Genomic DNA, 26561 nt, shown 5'->3' with positions numbered 1-26561 from the left:
ACATGAGCTCTTTGCATAAACCTCGATGCAAAGGAGCTCCTTTTTTTGAGGACCATTCCATGCTACAATGAGTATATATTACAAAGGAGACCTTTTACTTAATTGTGATAATCATTCATCCATTTTTGTTACTCAAAGCAAATGAATATTGTTGCATTTATTAATTTGCTTTAAAATGACAGCGCATTATAATTAAATGCTGACAAGATAGCAATGTCAAACATGTTCATTTAAGAAAAAGCCACACATTTTGTGATGAAATCTTTCATGACGAGAATGATTTGAGTGAATTGATTTGAATGAATAATTGAAAAGAAATTTCAGTTCTGAAGGCTCCTTTTGTCCCAAGCAAAGTAACAGGTGGTGGGAAGGGGGATAAAAATTGTAACAGGAACTCTATAGAAAATGTCAACCCGTGAGAATTTGTGCCCCACTCCCATTTTGAGAACGGTGAGTCCTGGATATCGACTGGCTTTTCTGTCTTCCTGGGGGTCTGTTCAGGTAGTGTGGGAAATTTGAACAGGTTCCCTCATTCCTAGCCCAAATTACAGGGGGGGGGGACATATCCTCACAGCGGCCCCGTGAGGATATGTCCCCCCCCTCATTTTAAGAGCGGTGAGTCCTGGACTCCAACTGGCTCGTTTTCTGTCTTCCTGGGGGTCTGTTCAGGTAGTGTGGCAAATTTGAACAGGTTCCCTCCTTCCTAGCCCAAATTACAGGGGGAACATATCCTCACGGCGGCCCCGTTTTGTTTTTTTAGTTTTGAGTCATGTTTGATTAAGCTTTTGCATAATTGAGTGATATGAGTTTGGTAAATCCAGGGATAACAATCTTCCGCGGATTTCCGTGGTTTTTTCGTTGGGAGTATCATTTTCGTGAATCGTGTAGCTCCATTGAGAAAATTATTTTTATTTGTGGGGGAGGGGGCTGGCAGCAGTATTGCGACAACAGCCGCCTTATTTTCGGCAGCGTTTTGGCGCTACTTTCGTCACATCATTTGCCTACTCATTTGCCCAATTAGCAAAAGTTTTACCCAGCTTGGCGAAAGTTTTAGAGAAAAAGATGAGGATCGTGCCAGGGAAATAGATAAGTCAAACAGGATCAGGAACTGCTTCAGATAGCTTCAGCATCATCTTACAACTCGGAACACAGTCCGTAACCACCTGCCTGACGGAACATATCCGTAAATTAGATGTCCCGGGGAAGGTTTTGTGCATTTTTTGTCAAAATGTGATAAGCTATGGAGGTCACGGCGCTTCAAACATTAAGGAGCACATCAAAACAAAAAAACACAAAGGTAGGTTTTTACTTTTACAAGCATGTGGGTAACATGGTGTTACATGTAAGCTAATGTTAGGCTATTGTCATGATATCGTTTATTCAATGAGAGAGAGACTTGACTTGACTAGAGAGAGAGGGATACGTAGATAGATGTTGCAAAAAATTAACAGTTTTCATCAAAAGGAAAAACTCCATAATTGATTGTGCCATTTTGATGTATTATATTCACCTTGGTAGCCCACCAAGCAGGAATATTTTTTTTAACAAAACTGTTGAAATTGACTGATGAAATTAATGGTTTTGGGGTTGCTATACTGCCAAAATCTAGGAGTTTCCAGGGAACTTTGCCCCCTGAGCCCCCTCTGGGGCGTTGCCCCTGTCCCCTGTGGCCCCCAATAGTGGGCCCTGTGGCCCCCAATAGGGGCCTGTGGACCCTGGCCCACTGCGGCCCCCCCAATGGGGCATGCGGCCCCCAGACCGGCTACTTTTCAGTGTTTTTTTTTCATTTGCCGTTCTCATCCCTGTAAATCTAGTCTGTAAATCAAATGTGTACTTTCAAAGTAAAGACACCACAAGAGGTTGAATCTTGTTGCCTGGGGTGGAGGACAGTGCCAAAATGGGGGGTAGAACATATCCTCACGGGGCCGCCGTGAGCATGTGTTCCCCCCTGTAATTTGAGCTAGAAATGAGGCAACCTGTTCAAATTTGCCACACTACCTGAACAGACCCCCAGGAAGACAGAAAAAAAGCCAGTCAAAGTCCAGGACTCACCGTTCTCAAAATGGGGAGGGGGGGAACGGATCCTCAGGGGGCCGCCGTGAGGACCTCCCCCCCCCCCCCCCCATAATTTGGGCTTGAAATGAGGCAACCTGTTCAAATTTGCCACACTACCTGAACAGACCCCGAGGAAGACAAAAAAGAAAACAGTTGGAGTCCAGGACTTACCGTTCTCAAAATGGGAGGGGGGGCACAAATTTTCACGGGTTGGCATTTTTATAGAGTTCCTGTTACAATTTTATCCCATCTCCCCACCACCTGTCACTTTGCTTGGGAAAAAGGAGCCTTCAGAACTGAAATTTCTTCTCAATCATTCATTCATTCACCGTAGCTCTGGACTATCGTTTAACCGACATTTCCCTGAGTGCTCACCCATCCCTTCTTTCTGGACTACCTCTCGCCCCCCCCCCGTCACCCCCACCTCCCGTACTGCCAACCTCAACAATCTCCGCTCCCCCTCCCCCCCGCTCCTTCCTCCATCTCCCTCGCGCTGCTGAACTGTCGGTCCCTCTCCAACAAATCACCAGTTATTTTTGAACTACTATTGGACAATAACTTGGATCTGCTCCTTCTCTGTGAAACATGGCAACAGACCCTGGATTTTCTTACTCTCAACCAAGCCACTCCGTCAGCAACTACAGCTACATCGCCAAACCCCGCCTCTCTGTGTGAGGAGGTGGCATTGCTGTCCTCCATAAGCAGTCCCTACCCATCACTGAATTGGACCTCAACCTCCCATCTATTTCATCCTTTGAATATCTCGCTTTTTCCCTCCCCAACTCTACTACTGCTGTTCTCATCTACCGCCCTCCCAAAGTCACATCCGTCTTTTCTTTCTGAACTCTCTGAACTCCTCACCATCGTATCCTCAGTCTCCTATTGCCTCCTACTCATCGGTGACTCCAACATCCACATCGACCAGCCAACTGCTCCACTGATGTCCGACTTCATCTCCCTTCTGGACTGCTTCCATCTCACCCAGCACATCAACTTCCCCACCCACACCAAAGGCCACACCCTGGCTATAGTATGCTCCTCCTTTCCACTCACATCCAACCCCCGTCCTCTCGCCTTTCCACTGTCAGATCATCTCTGCATCCTCTTCTCCGCCCCTCTACCCTCGCCTCATAATTCCACAAAACGCACCATCTCCTACCGCAACATCAAGACTGTAAACCCAATCACGCTTTGCCAGCGCTTATCCTCTGCCCTTCCCTCCGACCCCACTTCTTCCTCCCCTGATGACCCCGCCACCATGCTCAACAACATCCTTTCTGACTACCTTGATTCCCTAGCCCCCTGGAAAACGTCCTCTGTTACATTCACTAACTCTGCCCCTTGGTACACCCCGGAACTCCGCTCCATGAAACAAACTGGCCGTCAACTCAAACGCCTCCTCAAAAGCACCTGCCTCACTGTCCATGCTGAAACCTTCAAACAACACATCTCCTCCTACTGTGATGCTCTTCTTGCTGCCAAATCTGCTTACTTCTCACCTCTCATTAATAACACCAACCGAAACCCCCGCATACTGTTCTCCACCGTCAACAAATTGCTCCAGCCACCGGCCACCAAGCCACCCTCCTCACCCGCCCTCTGTAACTCCTTCCTTGTCAACGTTAACAACAAAATCACCCAAATCAACAGTTCTCTGACCGACACCATCAATAACTCCTCCTCCCCCACCTCCCCTGCTCTCCTGCCCCCCTTCCTGACCTCCCGCCCTTCCCCTCTTTCACTGCCTTCTCTCTTGTCGACTCCTCCACCATCCTAGACATCATCACCGCAGCCAAGACAACCACCTGCTCTCTCGACCGCCTTCCAACGACCTTAACTAAGGCCTGCCTCCCTGTCCTCCTCCCTCACCTAACCACCCTTTTTAATCAGTCTCTATCCCTTGGCCACTTTCCCACTGTCTATAAGCTTGCAGCCATCATCCCCGTCCTCAAAAAGCCCACCTTGGACCCAGTCAACCTCTCCAACTACCGTCCCATCTCCAACCTTTCATTCCATTCCAAAACCCTTGAACACATTGTCTCCGCCCAACTCCACACCCATATCCAGTCCAACAACCTCTATGAACCCTTCCAGTCCGCATTCCGCCCACTTCACAGCACCGAAACAGCTCTTGTTAAAGTCACCAATGATCTCCTCATTTCTGCAGACTCTGGTGCCCTCAACATCCTATTACTACTCGACCTTAGCGCAGCCTTTGACACTGTGAACCATTCCATCCTCCTTCAAAGGCTGCACCAACTAGGTGTTGAGGGCACTGCACTCGACTGGCTCACCTCCTAGCTCGCCAACAGAAACCAGTTCATCTCTCTCTCCGGCCACACATCCATCCTCTTCCCAATTACACAGGGGGTCCCCCAAGGCTCAATTATTGGCCCCCTCCTATTCATCTGTTACCTCTTTCCCCTTGGTAATATCATCCACAAACTCAATCTGGACTTTCACTGCTACGCTGATCACACCCATATCTATACACGCACCACACCAACCCAAAACCCTCCCCTCACCCACTTTGAAACCTGCATCTCTACAATAAAAACATGGCTGACCCACAACTTTCTCAAACTCAACAGTGACAAAACAGAGCTCCTCCTCATAGGCACTAAATCCTCCCTCAATAAAACTGGATCCATTACACTCACCATTGACTCCTCAAGCATCACTCCCTCCCCTCTGGCACGCAACCTTGGCGTTATTTTTGACCCTACACTGTCCTTCCACCCTCATGTTAGCTCAGTTGTTAAGACCTCCTACTTCCACCTCCGACGCATCGCCAAAATCCGGCACTGCCTCTCTCTCCTTGCCGCTGAATCCCTCATCTACGCCTTCATCTCATCCCGGCTTGACTACTGCAACTCCCTTCTCACTGGAATCACTGGTCACTCACTCCATAGACTTAAACTAGTCCAAAACTCTGCTGCCCGCCTCCTTACCCACACCCGGTCCCATTAACACATCACTCCTGTTCTCCACTCTCTTCACTGGCTCCCGATTAAGGAGCGTATCATCTTCAGATACCTTCAAAGCCCTTCACCACCTGGCTCCCACTTACCTATCCGACCTCCTTGTCCCCTACTGCCCCAACCGTCCGCTCCGATCCTCCAACACTTCATGTCTGACAGTCCCAAAATCTAAACTCAAATCCTTCGGCGACAGCGCCTTCTCCTTCACATCACCCCGACTCTGGAACTCTGTCCCTCAGTCTGTCTGTGACTCACCCACACTCCCCATATTTAAGTCCCATCTAAAAACTTACCTCTTCTCTCAAGCCTATGACCTCCCCTACCTATAACTGGTTTCCGCTTCTTAATTTTATCCCATTGTCTCTTCCCCGTCCCCTTCCCCTCCTGTATGTCTTTGCCTTGTTCCCTGTAAGCGTCTTTGGGTTTTTGAAAAGCGCTATACAAATTTAATGAATTATTATTATTATTATTATTATTATTATTATTATTATTATTATTATTATTATTATTATAGCACTGCTCAGCCTGTACTGTAATGGAACAGACAGTACAGCCAAATGCTGAACGACACAGACTTCATTGTGGGGGGGAAAGGGAACGGTGGGGTGCTAGAGCAGCGATTGGACTGGAGTGTTGTCGTCAAGCAAGAGTGGCTGAAGAGCGAACCTGGTAGAATAGCGCTCTGCTGGGCTTCTCACGGGAGCGGGTTGGCTGCGGGCTGCAAAACTCCTAGGAGAAGAGTGATCAGCAGCACAAACAGATGGACGAGACAGACAGATCAAAGGGCGTACCAAAATGGCAAGCAGAGTCAGGCTTTCAAGGACTGGTGAGCTAAGTGGCATCACGAAACAGGCTGACAAGCGGGTTAGCGCTGGCCAATGATCCAGCGACAGGTGACGGCAATTTTGTAGATTGGAGGGGCGTGGTCGAATGGCAGGTGGCGTCAGCGCGTGACAAAATCAAAGTTTTTTATTGGTGCACAAAATGAGCCGTGCATGAACATCACCTTGTTCAAAGAACAAAACGCGCACAATGCATGAACTCACAACAAATTACACATCTGCAAATCAGTGTGACTTCTGCGGTTACCTTTGCGAGACCATTTTAGATATGCATCATCAGAAATTTACACAATAAATCAGATATGTTCGGACCTCCACAGTGGAGGCTCTGCCGAACCCCTGAGACCGACTCACCGAACTCCTAGGGTTTGATCAAACCCAGGTTAAGAACCACTGTTCTAAATAATACATATACCGTTTCTACTTTGTGGATCTTTGTTCATTGTGGGTGGTTCTGAAACGCATCTCCCGTGATAAACGAATGATCATTGTAAAATGATTTTTCCCCAGGCAAAAATTGGCCCACCCACTTTTCTTCAGCGCACCCTTTTCAAAATGTCTTGCCCCCGTTCACTTTACTTTAAAAGGACTGAAGAGAGCTAAACATGACTCTTCTGACTGTTCCCACAAAATTTGCTCACATAGCTGCATTTAAAGGAACTTGACTCATCCGGATTAGGTCAAAGGGATTTTGAAATACTCTAGATTCCCACTCTTTCTATGATTGTCTTCAACGTATGTAATTTACAAGGTTGCGTCGTCAGACAAGTTCAGATTTTTTTTTTTTATTTCTTTATTTCTGGTTTTAAACTTTGACCTGTTGTAACAATAGGTGACAATAAGGAAGGAGGGTCAGTGGGGAAGCATGTAGTGAGAGGGAAGAGAGTGAAAATAGATTGCCGGTCCCCCCATCTGCGATGTTACCCACTTAGCACTGAGCACGCACTATTATTGTGGTGCCTGGATAGCTCACTGGGTGACAATATGGACTTTTTACATGTGTGTCTTGTGATTGAGTCTCAGTAAGGGTGAAAATGACATTTATTCAAATGCTTTTTTGTAGATCTGTACTAAACATTTACACTCATATGTATGTTCATAGGACCAGTAATTGAGACAATGTTTTAAACAATAATGTATAAGTAAATGATGCTTAAATTTTGTCAAAACCCAATGTTGAAATGACAAAATTACGAAATTCTGAATTGCAGGCCAAACGTGATATATTTTCTATGTACTCCCATTACGTAAAACCAACTGTTTATACAACGGCTTGCTCAGTTGGATATTCTCATTTTTTAATAAAACCCTTATGTCAGTTCCCTCGAATCAACCTGTAGAAAATAATCAAATAAATAATAATATTTTAAAAAGTCAGAAAGTGGCGCCTCAAATAAAGTTGTTGATTTGCAAAACCGCTCGGCAAAGACAAAAATATATTTTGAGCCTTGAACACCGCATCGTCGTCATGCTGAGCGGTGTCCCACCTTATCTCCCAGGAACATGCCCTTTAAATCCCCTTAGGGGTTAACCAGACGGTCACCCTTGTTGAAGCGCTGATTATCCGTTGATTTTGACACACGCAACTAGATTATGATAGAGGCTTAATGCATTGTGTGCATGTTGGTTGAAAAACGTCTAATTTAAAGAAGGGAAACAGGTAAGGCCATTCTATTTGGTCAAATGTTTTTTTCTTATGCACCAAGCAATATTATAATTTATCTTAAGTAAACAACTGTTAACTGGTTAATGTTTTGCACGTTTTTCATTCTGGACAAAAGGGCTGGTGTTGGAGCACCCCGAGGGGTCAGTCCATGCTCTTAATTGATCATGCAGCGTACATATACGTATAAATTAATAGTTGTCATATTTTGCCTCAATGCTCAAAATACAGTTACAAGATTTCTAACACAATTTTGTTATGTACCGTATTTAGTAAAACTATAGTGCAGTTACAGTTTAGTTATGTTGATGAGCAATAGATTCATACTCACCCAATAAAGTAAGTGAAGATGAGGAGTTGGACAGCTCGGTTCATAATGCCGATTGTCCAGCTCTTGACAACCACTGATTTAGTGGTTTCATACGTAAAAAAGTCAGTTATGCAAGACCACATGCCAGTCAACAAACAATACATAAATGACAATGATGCAGTGTCTATTCAATTAATAGTGAAGATTTAGCTGGATTCTAACTGTAACAGCAAAAATTAATTCAGCAGTTGAAGCTTTTGGTCCCAAAGTGACCAAATTAACTTCAGTTTAAAAACACACATTTTCAATTCTGACCATTGACACCATTGTCCTCAACAAAAGGAGAAGGGCTGTATGTCTTCAGAATTGCAAGCTGCTTATATCCAAAGAGAAATTCCTGGAATAAAGTACAAATTAAATTTATGTGATGATTTTTCTTCTGACTCTATATACTTTGATACTCCAAGCGTACATGCCTTAGAAAGCAGTTCCCTCTCTCTATTGATCTAACCCCACCCACTTTTTGTCTCCCCCACCCACTTTTTGTCGAAGGCCCACTCACCACCGACACTAATCTGCTATTATCATCAGCATCATATTTCCACTTTCTTTCTCGTTATAATGCTCTCATTGTCCCAACGCACGCACACCCGCGTACACGCGTACACGCGCACACAAAAACACACCCACACGTATACATACACACACACTGTGGACTATATTCACTACACTTGCATATGCACAAATTTGTAATTGATTGATATCTTGAACTTAAATTTTTGCATACTCAGCAATCAAATTTTGAACTTTGTCAGATCATGCACATGCACAAAAACTGATGCATCAGCTTTCAAAAAACCCTTATAACACACATCTTTTACCCATGATGCAAAACATATTGAAACTGCTGTCTTTTACAAAATCAAATGTGATTTTATGATTACAGAGGTGAGTACCGTATTTTCCGGACTACAAGTCAGTTTTTTTCATAGTTTGGCTGTGGGTGTGACTTATAATCGGGAGCGAATTATATGTAAAATTATTAACACAGTATTACTTGATCATTAACACATTACTTACTTACTTACTTACTTACTTACTTACTTACTTACTTACTTACTTACTTACTTACTTACTAGTATAGTTGATCACTTCACATGTTATTTCCGGGTCGCACTAGGCCTGTGGAATAATTGGAACTCCAACTGACAATGAGTCTGAATCCATTCACTGACTTCCGGAATCAGGAGTTTTGTTTATAACACAGAGGACAGAAATTGACACTGAGGACGAAGATTATGATGGATTTAATGATTCGAAGTGACACGGATGGTTCGATAAAATTGTTTATGTCATAGTTATTTGATATATAGTTTAGAGAAAGTTATTATATAGGACTGTGGAATAACTGGAACCGCAACTGACGATGAGTCCGGCGTCAGCGCCGCATGTACTTCCAGAGTCAGCAGTGGCGGGTTTTTTTTTTTTGAGTGACACAGGATGAAGATTTTGATGGATTTAATGATTTGGAGTGACACGAATGGTTAGATAAAATTGTTATTTATGTTATAGTTATCTGATATATAGTTTTTATATCGTGCTATAGGCCTTTAGAATAATTGGAACTGCAACTTAACGACAAGTCCGACGTCAGCGCCGCATGCACTTCCGGAGTCAGCAGCGGCGTTGTTTACACATAGGTCGAAGATTTTGATGGATTGAATGATTTGGAGTTACACGGATGGTTTGATAAATGTGTTACATGGGATGTCATAGTTATTTGAATAACTGTTAATGTTACGTCGTGCACGTTCTCAGTTCCTCGTTTGTGTTTATGTAACGTTAGCATACCGTATCGTTTAGCCTGTTGGCTGTTCATGTCTGTTCTTGGTGTTGGATTTTCTCAAATACATTTCTCCCAAACATGCGACTTGTACTCCGGTGCGACTTATACATGTTTTTTTTTCTTCTTTATCATGCATTTGTTCCTGCTTATTTGTTCCGTTTATCCTTTCCTCCAACACCCTTTTCCCTCAATGAAGCCTGGTCCAAGCTGCATTTGGTCGCCCTGTTCCATTCCTGCACGGGACACTTTCTCTCTGAGTTGTATGAGATTGATCTTTGCCTCTTCAGAACACAATACCATATCGGGCCTCGGGTTGTCTCAGCAGTCTTCCCCCCAGGGACGTGCGGTCAGAGGACCTCCTCTGCCATCATGAAAAGGGGAAAAAAGAAATTCAATTGTTTTTATTATAGTCATTTTCCTTTTAATTTCAGTAGTTTTGTATCATTTTGAACCAAAATCGCTGAATTTTTATAGTTATGTTAAAACCGGACGAGTCGCTCGGAGGAGGCAACTCCCTGCCTTGCCTCCTCTGAGGATTGCGTAATCCCACGGCTGCCGATGCTGACAGGCTATGCAGTTAGACTGAACTGCTGTCTGTCTCTATGTCACTGTTTAAGTGTTCAAACACTGTGGCTATATTAACTCATTTCCGTAGTTAAGTTGATGTATATAATATCTAGTGTTTTTTGTCATCTGTCTGTAACGTCGTGTTTCTTTAGATGAACAAAACGACTTTGAAAAGAGACCCAACGGCGGCAACTAAAAAAAGTTCTCCAGCCTTATGGCAGGGAACACTAGTGATCTTGGGACACTTAATGCACCCACCTGTAGAATAAGTGATCTCCAGTTCAAATTTACAGTGGACAACTGAGGCGCAGTCGTCCATTTATTTGGTTTTACATTCATTTTGTTTTTGACGAGAGTCCAGCCCCTCTCAAGAGGGCTTGTACCAGAACCCAAACTGTGTGTGGAGGCAAGTCTGACAATGTCTAGTCGGAACTTTTCTGCCTCGCACACCAGCTCGGGCTCCTTCCCTGCCAGAGAGGTGACATTCCATGTCCCAAGAGCCAGCTTCTGCAGCCGGGAATCGGACCGCCAAGGTCCCCACCTTTGGCCACCGCCCACCTCACTTAGCACCCGACCCCTTTGGCCCCTCCAACAGGTGGTGAGCCCATGGGAAGGGGGACCCATGTTTTCTATTCGGGCTTTGCCTGGCCAGGCCCCATGGGCGAAGGCCCGGTCACCAGACGCTTGCCTTCGAGCCCCAACTCCAGGTTAGATGCAGCCCACTTTTTTTTTTCAAGAATAGGGACACAAAATGGTTAGACTTCCTGTGGGCATCGTTTAAGTATGTGACCCCTGTTTTAAACTGTTATAGGCAATAATAATCACTTTGGGTTGAAATTATTGGTGGGAAGCTGTTATTTGAGGTTAGCTCAGTCCTTATCCACAGTGATTAGTGATGTGAGGTGAACAGCATGACAGGGAGACAAAAAATAATTTAATAGTAAAATATGTTCTACCTGCTCATTGGTAGTTGTGCCTCTTCCCACAAGAACAATGTGGAAACCAGTGAGACCAGCAACTGGAATGAAAAACAGGCCTGCAACACACATTACAGCCAGCCTGAAAAAGAACATTAAGGAATATATTGCCTGTTAATAGTCTATTTTTTAGGCTTTACGCAATCACAATTTTGGGGGTCAATCACAGATCAGAGAGCTTAAAGATCCATTAGACGGGTATGTTTTCGTTGATTATGGCGGCGCAGTATGGACAAAAGTGATAAAGGTTTTGCCTGAAGTTCACCACATTTCCCCTCAGTGCCAATGTGCAGTGTTGTTGAATACTGAGCTCTCATTCACCTGCAGTTGGTCTGAATTACCCCTAAATCTTGATTTTACGTGGATTTTTCTAGCTCTCAGTAACACTGTAAAAGCATAAGCCGGACAGAGGGGCTGAATAGATGTTCTCATTGCAGCAGTCCCACAATCAGAGAAGCTATTGGTTCTCGGGGACCTCAATGCCAGAGTGGGGACGGACCATCAGACCTGGGAAGGAATCATTGGGAAGCATGGCATTGGCAAATGCAACAGCAACGGTTTACTGCTGTTCAAGTCTTGTGCTGTGCTTGACCTTGTCATCACCAACACCATATTCTGACTACCCACCTGCAACAAAAAGTCATGGGTATGTGTTGTTGCATAATAGGCATGGTATTTCATATATCATGTTGCATTTGTGTTTTGGTTTTATCTTGTTCTTGGGTCAAGAGCGGTCTGATTTGTGTGTGTGGTTTGATCGTTGTATTGATGTTGTATTTCTACACGCCTTTTTGGCTGCATTTGGTGACTCCTCTGATATATGGCAGTGTGACAATGGCCGATTTGTTTTTGTTGAGTGTGTTTCTGATCTTCTGTTGTGTTTTTTTGTGTGCCTGTTCTTTGGATATTGGCAGGTTCTGAGTGCGTTGTGTACGCCTCCCCTGCCATCATGAAAAGGCGAAAAAAATTCAATTGTTTTTATTATAAAGTCATTTTCCTTTTAATTTCAATCGTTTTGTATCATTTTTAACCAAACTCGCTGAATTTTTATAGTTATGTTAAAACCGAAGACGATTCGCTCGGAGGAGCCAACTTCCTGTTTAGCCTCCTCTGAGGATTGCATAATCACACGGCTGCCTATGTTGACAGGCAATGCGGTTAGAAAGAACTGCTCTCTGTCTTTATGTATCAACTAATTTCCGTAGTTAAGCTGACGTATATAATATCTTGTGTTTTTTGTCATCTGTTTGTAACATCGTGTTTCTTTAGATGAACAAAATGGCTTTGAATACCTTACGGAGGCTACGAAAAAAGGTCCTCCAGCCTTATGGCCTTATGGGGGTGATCCTGGGATGCTGGCCACACAGACTGCGCCCCCTTGCCATCCGCCTCATACGCCCCCACACCTCCCTCTTCACCCCCCCTTCCACGCCCCCTGCCACAGCCCCCCTGGGAAGTACCGAGAGTACTCTCCCCTTCCCCTCATCAACCTCCATCACCCTCGCCAACCCCGCCCCACCTACTGTAGCCTTCCCCAAAACCTGGCCTGCTGACGGCAGGGCAACCAGCAGAGCATCCACCGTCCACAACCCACCTCCTAGGCAGACACGGCGATACCCAAACCCCCGCCCCACCCTTTTCTATCCACCACCATTCCAGCCACACTCCTGGCCATTTCAACGCAGGCCAGTTGTCCTCCCTACCCCTCCCTACCCACCGTCCTCTCTGCCACGTGCCCTAACAAGCCACTGGCCAGCTCACTGTAGACCAGCTCTCCTCCCTACCCCACCCTACCCACCATCTTCTCTGCCACATGCCTTAACACGCCACTGGCCAGTTCACTGTCAACCAGCTCTCCTCCCAATCCCCCGCTACCCACCACCTTTCCTCCCACCCCCTCCCCGTCACCCCTTTTTCAAGCACTCACTTCCCCGACCCCTCCCACCACACCACGCTTAGAGCCACCAGGAATCTGACAGGACACGGACCGCAGCCCTGCCGGCACCAAACTGTCCACCTACCCATACCCGTGTCCCCTCTGTGCTGGTGGTTGGATCCTCAATGGTACGCCAAGTTTCCCTCCCCAAAGCTGAGACCCACTCATTCTCCGGAGCCAAGGTCCTCGACATCAACACCCGTGTTAGGGTTTTCCAGGTTATCTTTATCATAGGATTATGTTGGAATGCAACAGGTAATAAATACCTTACCTTGTCCTCCTTATCACAAGGTTGTAAAACATCCCCTGAGATGTTTAGACTAGAGGACAAGGGCTTTCTATTCAGCCCACTCATACCCCCACTCTGTTTCTCTTAATAAATATCCTCTTGCAGGAAGGAGGGTTCAGACCTCCATTCGAACATCGCGGCACGCACAGCGACGAATGGACTCTCCACCTGCAGGTGTCTAAAAGGACTTACTTGTCTCCCGTGTGGTTCTTGCAAAATAAGTTGGAGTGAGCAAATCTCTAACAACCCGCATCCCACAACTGACAGCTCACCGTCCACAGATCTCCACTGTCATCATACACATCGGGACCAATGACATCAAACTCCAGCGCTCAGAGACTCTCACACAACACTTTCGCACACTCATCTCCACCGTTTCTGCAACTGGTAAGGCCTTCAGTATCTCCGGCCCCTTTCCATCTCCACGACTCACCGACACCCAGTTCAGTCGGATCCGTGATCTACACATCTGGCTCCAGGCCCATTGCACCGCCAACAAGATCCCCTATTCAAGATTCAAGATTCAAGAGTTTTTTATTCGCCATGTTTGAGCGTGCCAAACAAGGAATTTGACTTCGGTAAATCACAGCCTCTGTTCAACATTTAGGTGACTAACAACAACACTCAGGACATGTGAAGCACGAAAGATATTCTCAAACACCCCCTGATCTTAAACTGATCTTAAACTCCCAAGAGGGCAAGGAAAAACTCAAAACTCCAGCTAGGGGAAATGAGAAACCTTGAGAAGAGACCACAGATGGGATGGTCCCTCTTTATCTAGGACACATAGTACAAACAGTGTAGACAAAAAAGGTGTGGAAAGCGGGATGTTATTGCACAGTAATGACTCTGAGACTCTAAGAGTTGTGTGAGTTCATCAGAGCGACAGCCTGGGGGAAGAAGCTGTCTCTGTGTCTGCTGGTTTTAGTGTACAGAGCTCTATAACGGCGTCCGGAGGGGAGTAGTTCAAACAGGCTGCAACCTGGGTGCGAAGGGTCTGTTGAGATGTTACTTGCACGTTTCCTGGTCCTGGACAGGTACAAGTCTTGGATAGATGGGAGGTTGATTCCAATTATCTTTTCTGCAGTCCTTATTGTCCGTTGCAGTCTGTGCTTGTCTTGTTTGGAGGCCTATCCAAACCAGACAGTGATGGAGGTGCAGAGGACAGACTGGATGATGGCAGTGTAGAAGGTCTTCAGCAGCTCCCGCGGCAGGTTGAACTTCTTGAGCTGTCTCAGGAAGTACAGCCTCTGCTGGGCCTTCTTCCGGACAGAGTGTATGTGGCCGGTCCATTTCAGGTCCCGAGAGATTGTGGTTCCCAGGAACTTGAAGGTGTCTGATAAGAGAATAGTATTACTGCGGATAGTGAGGGGTGAAAGTGGTGAAGGGCCTCACCTGAAGTCCACTTTCATCTCCACGGTCTTGAGGGGATTCAGGTCCAGGTGGTTTTGGCTGCACCAGTGGACCAGCCGCTCCACCTCCTGTCTGTACGCAGTCTCATCACCGTTCTGGATCAGTCCGATGAGAGTGGTGTCGTCTGCATACTTCAGGAGCTTCACGGAAGAGTCACTTGCGGAGAAATCGTTGGTGTAGAGGGAGAAGAGCAGTGGGGAGAGGACGCACCGCTGAGGGGCTCCAGTGTTGGTGGTCAGGGCGTCAGATGTGATGCTCCCCAGCCTCACACGCCGTCTCCTGTTGGTCAGGAAGCTGGTGATCCACTGACAGGTGGAGGCAGGCACCGCGAGCTGGATGAGCTTCTGTTGGAGGATGTCAGGAGCGATGGTGTTGAACGCTGAGCTGAAGTCCACAAACAGGATCCTGGCGTACTTTCCTGGGGTGTCCAGGTGTTGCAGGATGTAGTGCAGTCCCATGTTGACCGCATCATCCACTGACCTGTTTACCCGGTAGGCAAACTGGAGGGGGTCCAGCAGGGGGCCCGTGACATCCTTCAGGTGGTTCAGCACTAACCTCTCGAAAGATTTCATGACCACAGATGTCAGTGCAACAGGTCTATAGTCATTCAGACCTGTGATGGCGGGCTTCTTGGCCACTGGAACGATGGTGGAGCTCTTGAAGCACGAGGGCACCTCACACAGCTCCAGGGAACGGTTGAAGATCCGTGCAAAGGTGGGCGCCAGCTGCTCAGCGCAGACTTTCAAGCAGGAAGGTGACACCCCGTCTGAGCCCGGTGCCTTCCTGATCTTTTGTCTCCGGAACATCTGGCGCACTTCCTCCTCGTGAATCTGGAGTGCGGGCGCGGCCTCTGCAAGAGAGAGAGTCGGTGACCACGGTGATGGAGGTGTGGACAGAGCAGTTGTGGGGGGAGGTGATTATGTGGATTATGCTGCAGGAGGTCCCGTTGTGTGGGAGGACTGATCAAACCTGCAGTAGAACCTGTTTAGCTGGTTAGCGAGCCTTGGGCTCTCCACAGGACGGGGGGTTCATTTCTTGAAGCCCGTGATGCTCTGCAGGCCTTTCCACACTGTTGAGGGATCAGGATTGGCAGAGAGGTGTCTCTCCAGGCTCTCCCCGTAACACCTCCTGGCTTTCCTGACCTCTCAGTTCAGTGTGTTTCTGGTCTGCTTGAACAGGTCCCGGTCGCCGCTCCTGTAGGCCTCCTCCTTGACTTTGCGCAGCCTCCTAAGGTCCGGTGTAAACCAAGGTTTGTCGTTGTTGTACGTGCAGAAGGTCTTAGTCTGCACACACAGATCCTCACAAAAACTGATGTATGATGTGACAGTGTCAGTGAGTTCATGCAAGTCTGAATTTGCAGCTTCAAAAACTCTCCAATCGGTGCAGTCAAAGCAGGCTTGGAGGTCCTGCCTTGACTCCACTGTCCACTTCCTGACAGTCCTCACCACAGGCTTAGAAGTTTTTAGTTTCTGTCTGTAGGCAGGGATCAGATGAACTAGACAGTGGTCCGAGAGTCCTAAAGCTGCACGAGCCACAGAGTGGTATGCATCCTTAATTACGGTGTAGCAGTGGTCCAGTGTCTGTGCCCCTCTGGTGGGACACGTTATGTGCTGTCTGTATCTGGGGAGTTCGTGTGCGAGGTTCGCCCTGTTAAGATCACCCAGAACAATGATTAGTGAATTTGGTAGAAGTTTCTCCATGTCTGTCACCTGGTCAGCCAGCATCTGCGTGGCTTCACTCGCACGTGCGTGTGGTGGAATGTAAACAGCCGCCATGACGATCGAGGAGAACTCCCGTGGTGAATAGAACGGCCGGCAGTTTATGAAAAGTGTTTTTAGGAGAGGGCTGCAAAACTCTTTCAACACCATGACATCGGTACACCAACGTTCATTAATGTAGAAACAGAGACCACCTCCCTTTGATTTTCCGGAGAGCTCCGCGCTGCGATCTGCACGCGTTAGCCGAAACCCAGCTAACTCCATGGCGTGGTGGGGGGTTCGTTCGCTAAGCCACGTTTCAACAAAACACAGCGCGGCGGATCTGCTGAAGTCCGTGTTCCTTGAAGTGAGGAGCAGCAGTTCGTCCATCTTGTTCGCCAGGGAGCGGACATTCGCCAGATGAATTGATGGTAGGGCAGAACGGAACCCTCTCTGCCTCAGCTTTACGAGGGCTCCGGCTCGTTTTCCGCGTCGCCGCCATCGCGCTAGCTTGTATAGCACCGCCGCTCCGGCTAAAATCTCCGACAAACAGTCTGAATCAGAGAGAACAGGAGAGAAAATACCAGAAGAAGACTGACCGATGTTTAACAGTGCTTCTCTAGTAAAAGTGATCCGGGATGGACAGCAGAAGACACAGAAAACACACAAAATAAGACAAAGAAACAGAGAGTGACTCACCGTGGCAGCCATCCGCGGCGCCATCAGATAACTTCACAACCTTCTGGAAACAGCACAATCTTTTTGCAAGGGACGGTTTACACCTCAACCAGGCGGGGGCACAGCTGCTCTCCCTCTCCATGGAGCTCACTCTGGAAACCCTGGTCTGGCTCCATGAGTCGTGACACGAGGATAGTCCGATCCATTCTCTCCCTCACAACAACAGTTCACCTCCCCCCAGACCTCGGATTAACCAAGATCCCGCCGCTACCCCACACGCTAGTCCTCACACCTGGTCCCTTTACTCCACCTCCACCTTCACCAAAGGGAAAACAACACCACTGTCACACACTACTTTCCCACTGCAAAAAAATCATGTCCACACCTCTTTTAGAGTATCCACCACCAGCTATCGATCTCAGGCACAATTAATCAATCATAATAACCTCATAAATATCCCACTAAATCTTAGCCCAAAACTACATGCCTCTGGAGCTCGCTCCCAGCCCATCACGCAATCTTATTCCAGTCAAACAGATGCCGGCACCAAATCTAGCACCTATAATAACGTACAAATGACAAAACGGAAAAATAAGAATCACATAAAACAAATTCAAACCATATCCCAATTAAGCAACATTAAAGGTTTTAAAATATGCCACCTTAATGCAAGAAGCATCACATCAAAGCTTGATAAAATACTCACTGAACAAGGCAAACCACATCTTCTCATCATTACAGAATCGTGGCTTTCTCCTATCACACCAGAATCGTTTATCTCCATAGACAATTATCAACTACACAGAAGAGACCGGCCAAATAAACCTGGTGGTGGTATTCTATTACTAGTAAATAAATTATATGCACACACAGTAACCCCAATCACAACAGAAACTGAAACAATGCAACTGGTCATCAGCTTTACCAACCAACATGCAATCACAGTTATTGCCAGTTACAGGCCGCCAAACACAAACCCCACAGATTATATTAAAAATCTATCCAATATTATAAAAAATATAAAAACAAAGGAATATATCATAATTGGCAACCTGAACTTAGACTACAAAGACAAATCATCCAAACCTCTAAAAAGCATGGCAGAAAAATTAGGACTCCACCAACTGATAAAAGAACCAACTAGAATATATCACACTCACAGCTCTATTCTCGATCTCATATTCACCAATCAACCTGCAAAATATAGCACATCAGGAGTCATCCACGTAGCCGTATCAGACCATTCTCTCATATACACAGTTAGGAAAAACCCGAAACCTCGGAAAAATCATCAACAGTGCACTATTTCAAATATACCAAGATCTAAGCTACCACAGTATGAAACAGAAATAAAGAATATTGATTGGAGCAATCAACTAGCACTCACCGACCCAGAACAAATCTTAGCAGATTTCCAGAATTGTATAGAAGCCATACGGAAAAAATACACTATTACGAGAAAACTCAGTCTACGACAGAATAAATTACCATGGATAAACTCAGATATTCTCAATCTAATCGCCCAGAAAACCACTGCACTGAAATTGTATAGGTCAATAAAAAATATTGAAACTAAAACAGCTTTCACACACCTAAGAAATAAATGCATCTTAGAGATAAGTAAGGCTAAAACCACTTACTTCCAGAAGCAATTCACTCAGGCCACCACGAACCCCAAAATCCTCTGGCAGACACTAAAATCCATCACTGGGCAAACTCATAAAAATACAAACAACAATATACAAATATCTTTACAAAATATACTCACTACTGATCAAGAACAGATTGCAAATGCATGTAATAATTACTTCATCACCTCTATTAAAGAACTGACAGAACACTTTGATCCTCCGTCTCCCCCCACACCTATAACTCCCTCATCAGACAAGCTAACCTTTTCTGAGATTACATTCTCAGTTATCCAGTACTCTCAGTTTACTCAATAACTCAAAGGCCAAAGACATATATGAACTAAACACAGACTTTTACAAAACCCATGCCAGTAGCTTCCTACCCCTAATCCTCCATTTAATCAATCTTTGCACAAGACATTCCATATTTCCGACTGCGTGGAAAAAAGCAAAAATTACCCCCATATTTAAATCAGACGACCCAACAACCCTATCCAACTACCGTCCCATATCAATCCTCCCACCTATATCAAAACTTTTAGAAAAAATCCTGTCAAAACAATTTATAGAACATCTTGAAACAACCAACCTTCTCAACAACTCACAATTTGGCTTCCGATCAGCTCGTTCTACACTATCAGCAGAGCAACTACTCACAGAATATATACTACGCACAAAGGAGCAGTCTTTGTAGATTTCCGTAAAGCCTTTGACACAGTTAATCACCAAATACTCCATAACAAACTAGCTTCCTTTCATCTCTCCCCCTCAGTGCTAACTATGCTCTCTTCATACCTCTCGGATAGAATCCAGGTTGTTAATATTGGTCAGGCCACATCTACTCCATTACCATCTCCCACTGGTGTTCCCCAGGGCAGCATACTGGGCCCATTATTATTCATTATGTACATCAATGACATGCCTAACATATGCAAACAAACCCAAATCATATTATATGCTGACGATAGTTATTTTCACCTCAGATACGAACATCGAAACCATAAACTCCAAACTTACTTCTGATCTCCAGCTCCTACATGACTGGCTAAAAGCAAACCATCTGATGATCAATATAAAAAAAACTGAAATAATGTATTTCCACTCCCCTAGGAAAAACATCTCCATAACTGTCCCCATTACTCTATCCGATCAAACTCTAGTAGTCACAAACACATATAAATATCTTGGAGTGCACTTAGACTCCCACCTCACCTACAAAAAACATGTTAATACTCTCACCAATAAACTCAAACAGAAAATGTATGTCTATAACAAGATCAGACCATATCTCACCCATAATGTCTCAAATACTACTACATTCTATCATACAGTCTAGCATATCATACTGTCTTCCCATTTGGTCTCTCACCACAAAAAAAACTCTGGATCCTATAGCCAGACTATACAATAGAGCATACAAAATACATGGCAGACTATCAATCTGGACCCATCACTGCACGTCACTTGCACGCTGCAATGCACTAACCTTCCAGAATTACACAATTCTCATGGCAATAAAACTCTTCTATCAACTACACACAAATTCTCTCCCACCTATAGTTAATTCATTCATCCCAGGCCGTAATGAAAGACAGGCCCGCATCACCCGCTCAGTTACACAGGACCTCATCCGAACCCCAGCATACCAAAACAATTTTTGTCTGAACTCATTTATCCGCACATCTATTTTGATCTGGAATAAGAAACCCCTTCAAATCAGATCAGCCACCTCTATTATGCAATTTAAACGGCTATACACATATTTTTTAATAACAAACCAAACTTGCACCCATTAACAGTAGTATATGTATGTATATGTGTGTTTGTGTGTGTGTGTGTGTGTGTATATATATATATATATATATGTATATATATATATATATTGTATGTATTGTATATATTGTATTGAAATGTATGTAATGTTACAGGAACCTGCTATAAAACAGTTCTTGAACTGAGTCAGGCCAGTCCATGAAACTTTGATGTTGCATGTCGACCTTTCCTCTAAATAAACTGAAACTGAAACTTCATGCGCCTACCTGTAGAAGAGATCTGCAGTTCAAATTTACAGTGAACAACTGCGAAGCAGTCGTCCATTTATTTCATTTTAGATTCATTTTGTTTATGGTTTTTTTTTTCTTTACATTTCGTTTTACAATGGAGGATTACATATCCAAACGATTTTCAACTATGGATTTTCGGTCGAAGCAGGAGGTCATCAGTAAAGGAAGAGCAACTACGGAGTTAAAAGGTTTGATTCGGACAACGGGACATCGGAACAGAGTGGTACGCACGATCGAAAACAAGTTTTTGATTCCATGTGCTTTATTGAGTGTTTTTATGTGTGAAGACTGCTGATATGAGATTTTAATTAAAATAGTTCAAATTAAGTAATGAATAAGCTACACTAGAGCAGCGGGGTGGGTGGGTGGGTGACGTCAGTGCCTCCTCAGTCATGAACCTCACTGCACGTCACTGCTAGTGACAGTTTGTGTTCTTTGGGGTGCTCTGATGTCCATAAAAGGTATTGATCCGCGCAGGTGCGTTTCCTGTGTATTTAAAGTATGATACTGCCGTCTGTCTGTGGTGAATTTCTAGGGCCAAAAAGCCTAGTTCATTGTTTTTTTTCTTCCTCATGTGTGAATTTGATGCTGCCTGTGTGGTCTATGGGAGTGGTCCCCAACCCCCGGGCCGCAGACCGGTACTGGTCTATGGCTCATTTGGTACCGGGCTGCACAAAAAAAGAATAAATACCTTGCATTATTTTATACCTCTGTGACATGTACATGGGCAAAGGTCTGGTCACCAGACTCATTTTATGTTGTGAGTACAATGTTATGAGGATGCTGCAAGTAAAGCTAGATAGACTAGACAGTGGATTCACATTTATTATTATATTATACTGTGGTGTTTGCATACAGAATTCCCCTATGGAACTCAGGATTGAAGAGTGTCTTGGGATGGTGGTGTTTATCAGAAATCAGAATCAGAAAACCTTTATTGTCATTCTACATAGTACAATGAAATTGGAGACCTCCATCCAGTGCATGAGAGGTAGATACAAGTAACATAGTCAAGTAAACGAATAATAGAAAAGTAGATGAATAATCGGAAACAGTAGTGCGGACAAAGTGCGGTAGTAGTGCAGGAGGAAAGTGTCATCAGTGTCGGCTGGAGTTGAGGGCGGCTATGGCTTTGGGAAAGAAACTGTTTTTGAGTCTGTTTGTCCTGGTCTTCATTTGCCTGTAGCATCTTCCAGAGGGCAACTGGTCAAACAGGGCAGAGCCAGCGTGGGAGCTGTCCGCTGAGATGGCCTTAGCCCTGCTGAGGCAGCGGGTAGTGTAAATGTCCGTAAGGGAGGGGAGAGGGCGGCCAATGATCCTCTGAGCTGCCTTCACCACTCTCTGCGGCTTCTCCCTGTCAGCGGCGGTGGAGCTGCCGAACCATACTACGATGCAGTAGGTCAGTAGACTCTCGATGGAAGAGCGGTAGAAGGTCAGCAACAGGTCGGTGTTGAGGTTGTACCTCCTGAGGACTCTCAGGAAGTGTAACCGCTGCTGAGCCCTCTTGACAATGGTGGGGATGTTCTCTGACCAGGAGATCCGGTCAGAGATGTGGACGCCCAGGTACTTGGTGCTGTGGACCCTCTCCACCTGCTCGCCGTTGATGAAGAGGGGAGTTGGCTCAGGGCTGTGCCTTCTGAAGTCTATGATGATCTCATTGGTCTTCTTGGTGTTCTCTGAGCACCAGTCGACCAGCTTCAGGACCTTATGTTGTAACACACTTCCGTTGTTCTGCGATATGATTGGCTGCAAAGACAGTACGATGACGTTTAGGATTGTGGTTGGTCTGTTTTGTGGAAATGGAATTGTCACTGAAACATGGATGATTTTTGCGAAGAAAACGTCCATAAACATTGTGCAGTCTGTGATTATTTGATTCACAGATGCTTGCGGCATTTGATTTTGATTTTCTTGCATTGTTTTTAGAAGTTTTAGTCACGAAAATTGTAATGTCATCTAACACCTGTCCATGAAAATATTGTCTGACAGTAATCCGTGGTGCTAAAAAGGTTGGGGACCACTGGATTGGTCTATGGTGTTGAGGTAGTCTGTGAGCTGTTGTGTGTATCCATTTTATATTTTTTCTAGAATGTCGCAGACGTACCTTTTCCAAAATTATATGCTGCAATCTTCTGGTGCTGTGGCTATGGCTTGTTGTTCCAAATGCTCCAAGAAAAAAAACTACTCATTCCTTCAGTCTGTTTGTGTGTGGTGTTGTTATATTGAAAAAATGTGGACGTGGCGACGAATCTGAGTTGTGACATGATGTCTTCAACTGTGAGTTTGGTTCGTTTCCAGGGTGAATTGCCCTTACTGAGTCTTTTGTGTACGATGTTGAGTGTGGCTTCTACTGGGGGTTTTGAGAACTATGACTATTTTGTCCTGTCTTATTTTGATTTGTTGTAAGTCCTTTGTTAGTTATTGTGAGTTTCTGCAGTGCTGTTCAGTGAGTCCGCAAAGGGGTTTTATGATTTCTGCAAGGGATTCGGAGAGGTTGTATGTGATGAATCCTTTGCTGTCGACAATGGAGCAGAGTTGTGTATCGGATTTGTGTATTTTCGGCATGACATATATCCCAGGGATGATGGTGGTTGTGTGTTGAGTAATGATTGGTTGTTCTGTTGGGTCTTTTTTCAGTATATTGTATGTGTTGTGGTCCTTAAACAGGTTGTCCATTTTCTTGTTGTAACCGTCACTATCCATAACTACTGTGGTGTGGCAATTGTCTGCTGGTAGTACAGAGGCGGTCCTGGCTACTTTAGCGCCCTGAGCGAACCAACCATTGCAGCGCCACCCCTTTCTCCCCCGCGTACCCCCCCCCCAAAAAAAAGAACTTTTTGGAAACACCGTGCAATCTGTCAAACAACCTTAACTGATCACGTCACACATACGTGCATCAAGTAATGCGGCCAAACAGACATGCGCTGTCTGTTGTTTTGTTTTTTTTCTAATTTTGTGTGTGTACATTTTTTGCAGCACCCAATTCATTACTTGTGGATAGGTATTATTATATTTATGAATTAAATACCCCCTCCGTGAGTCGTCACCTTATCGTGGTGGAGGGCTTTGCGCACCCCTATGATCCTAGGAGCCATGTTGTCTGGGGCTTCATGCCCCTGGTAGGGTCACCTATGGCAAAAGGGTCCTAGGTGAGGGGCCAGACAAAGCACGGCTCACCCAAGCCCCTTATGACGAAAAACACAAATGGACTTCGTTTTCCCTCGCCTGGACGCAGGTCACCGGGGCCCCCCTCTGGAGCCAGGCCTGGAGGTGGGGCTCGAAGGCGAGGGCCTGGTGGCCGGGCCTTCGCCCATGGGGCCCGGCCGGGCACAGCCCAAAAGGAAAATGTGGATCCCCCTTCCCATGGGCTCACCACCTGTAGGAGGGGCCAAAGGGGTCGGGTGCAAAGTCAGCTGGGCAGCGGCCAAAGGCAGGGGCCTTGACAGTCCGATCCCCGGCTGCAGAGGCTGGCTCATGGGACATGGAATGACACCTCTCTGGCTGGAAAGGAGCCCAAGCTGGTGTGTGAGGCAGAAAAGTTCCGACTAGACATAGTCGGACTTGCCTCCACACATAGTTTGGGCTCTGGTACAAGCCCTCTCGAGAGGGGCTGGACTCTCTTCCACTCTGGAGTTGCCCACGGTGAGAGGTGTCGACCAGGTGTGGGCATACTTATTGACCCCCGGCTGGGCGCCTGCACATTGGGGTTCACCCTGGTGAACGAGAGGGTAGCCTCCCTCCGACTGTTGTTTGTGTCTATGCACCAAACAGCAGCTCAGAGAACCCACCCTTCTTGGGGTCCCAGGAGGAAGTGCTGGAGAGCGCTCCTTCTGGGGACTCCATCGTTCTACTGAGTTGAGTTGAGTTGAGTTTATTCACGCAATATCCAAGACATACAACATGGTACAACAAACAGTATTACACAGTCGGATGCGTGAAAGGTCACCCCAAGCAAGCTATTTAAAGCTTTTAATAGGGGGCCTGGTTTCCCATAAGTATCAGATATTGGCCAGATATCCTTACATTATGGACAAACATGCAGATATATAATAGACAATAACAATAAACACACAATAAGGTACAACACACAATAAACATATGACAAGTAACAGTATTCTGGTTACACTGGATTTGATGTAAAGTACATTAGCAAATAATAAATTAACAAGAGGACACAAGTGTTCATGCGATTAATGATCAGCACATTAAACATACATTGATAGGAGTTGATTTTTTAGATTTGCCTTGAAGATGGCTATGGATTGCAACATTTTTAGTGTTTCGTCAACCTCATTCCAAATCTGTGGCCCTCTGCACACAATGCTAAAGCTTGTAGATTTTAGTTTATTTTTTTCCCAATGATTACTTTGCTATTCCTGGTGGTGTGGGTGTGGCTGGGAGTACAGGTTGGGATGAGTTGGCAGAGTTTATGGTTTCGTTTATGGATAGTCTGATACATGACGCAAGCATTCTGGAAATAGTTGTGTTCAACAAGCCTCAGAAGATTGTGTCGGTGGAAGATTGTTTTAGTGGGGGCGATAAACTCAGACCATGTTATGGCACGTATGACCTTTTTCTGAAGTATCTCAAGCTTTTTAAAATGGGTTGGAAATGTGTTACACCATATAATATTGCAATATTTTAAATGAGGTTCACATAAGGATTTGTACAGAATAAAAAGTGCAGTAAGTGGGAGATAATGTCTCAATTTGAAGAACAAAGCAGCATATTTAGACAGTTTGATTGTGAGATCATCAATATGTCTTTTAAAGTTCAAGAACTCGTCAATACCCAGGAATTTAGTAGAGCTGACTCTTTCAATGTTTTGTCAATTGATTTTTATGCAAATTTGGTCAATGTCCTTTTTTTATGGGAGCGGAATATGATGTGGCTTGTTTTATTGACATTTAGGGAGAGTTTGTTGCATTTAAACCATGTGTTTATTTTTGCCAACTCACTATTTACAATTTGTTCAAGTGTATTTGGATTTTTGTGGGAAAGAAACAAGTTTGTATCATCAGCAAATAACACTTTATGTAGTATGGATGAAGTATTAACAATGTCATTTATGTACAAGATGAAGAGGAGTGGCCCTAAGATGGACCCTTGGGGAACTCCATAATTGATGGGTTTGTGGGAAGATTTGTGGTTGTTAATAGAAACATATTGATATCTTCCAAGTAGGTAGCTGCGGAACCAGTCTAATGCCAGGCCTCTAATACCATAGTGGTGTAATTTATTTACAAAAATGTCAATCATAATGGTATCAAAAGCTTTAGACAAGTCCAGAAAAATCCCAATACCATATTCGCCTTTATCAATTGCCTCATAGATTTTATCAGTCAAGTCAAGTAGTGCCATATATGTAGTGTTTTCCTTTCTGAATCCATACTGGGATGGGGCAATGATGTTTAGTTTGTTTAGATAGCTGTTAAGTTTGTTGTAAACTACTCTTTCCAAAACCTTGGAAAGAGTAGGCAAGATAGATATTGGTCTGTAGTTGCTAATATCGTTTTTATCCCCCGATTTAAAGACCGGTATGATACGCGCTATTTTTGCCATTTGTGGCACTACTCCAGAGAGTAGAGACGGATTGATGCAATGTGTAAGAGG

General features: G+C 45.1%; 1 pseudogene; it reads left to right on the top strand.

Annotated features, from left to right (window-relative positions):
- The first annotated feature begins 3262 nt into the window (after positions 1 to 3262).
- On the top strand, positions 3263 to 4504 carry LOC148398578 (uncharacterized; annotated as a pseudogene).
- Positions 4505 to 26561: the final 22057 nt, after the last annotated feature.

Source organism: Syngnathus floridae, chromosome 4, assembly GCF_059516105.1.
Source record: "Syngnathus floridae isolate MCC-2025c chromosome 4, RoL_Sflo_1.0, whole genome shotgun sequence".
NCBI lineage: Eukaryota > Metazoa > Chordata > Actinopteri > Syngnathiformes > Syngnathidae > Syngnathus > Syngnathus floridae.
The sequence above is the reverse complement of the archived record's forward strand: the minus strand, read 5'-3'. Positions and strand labels throughout refer to the sequence as shown.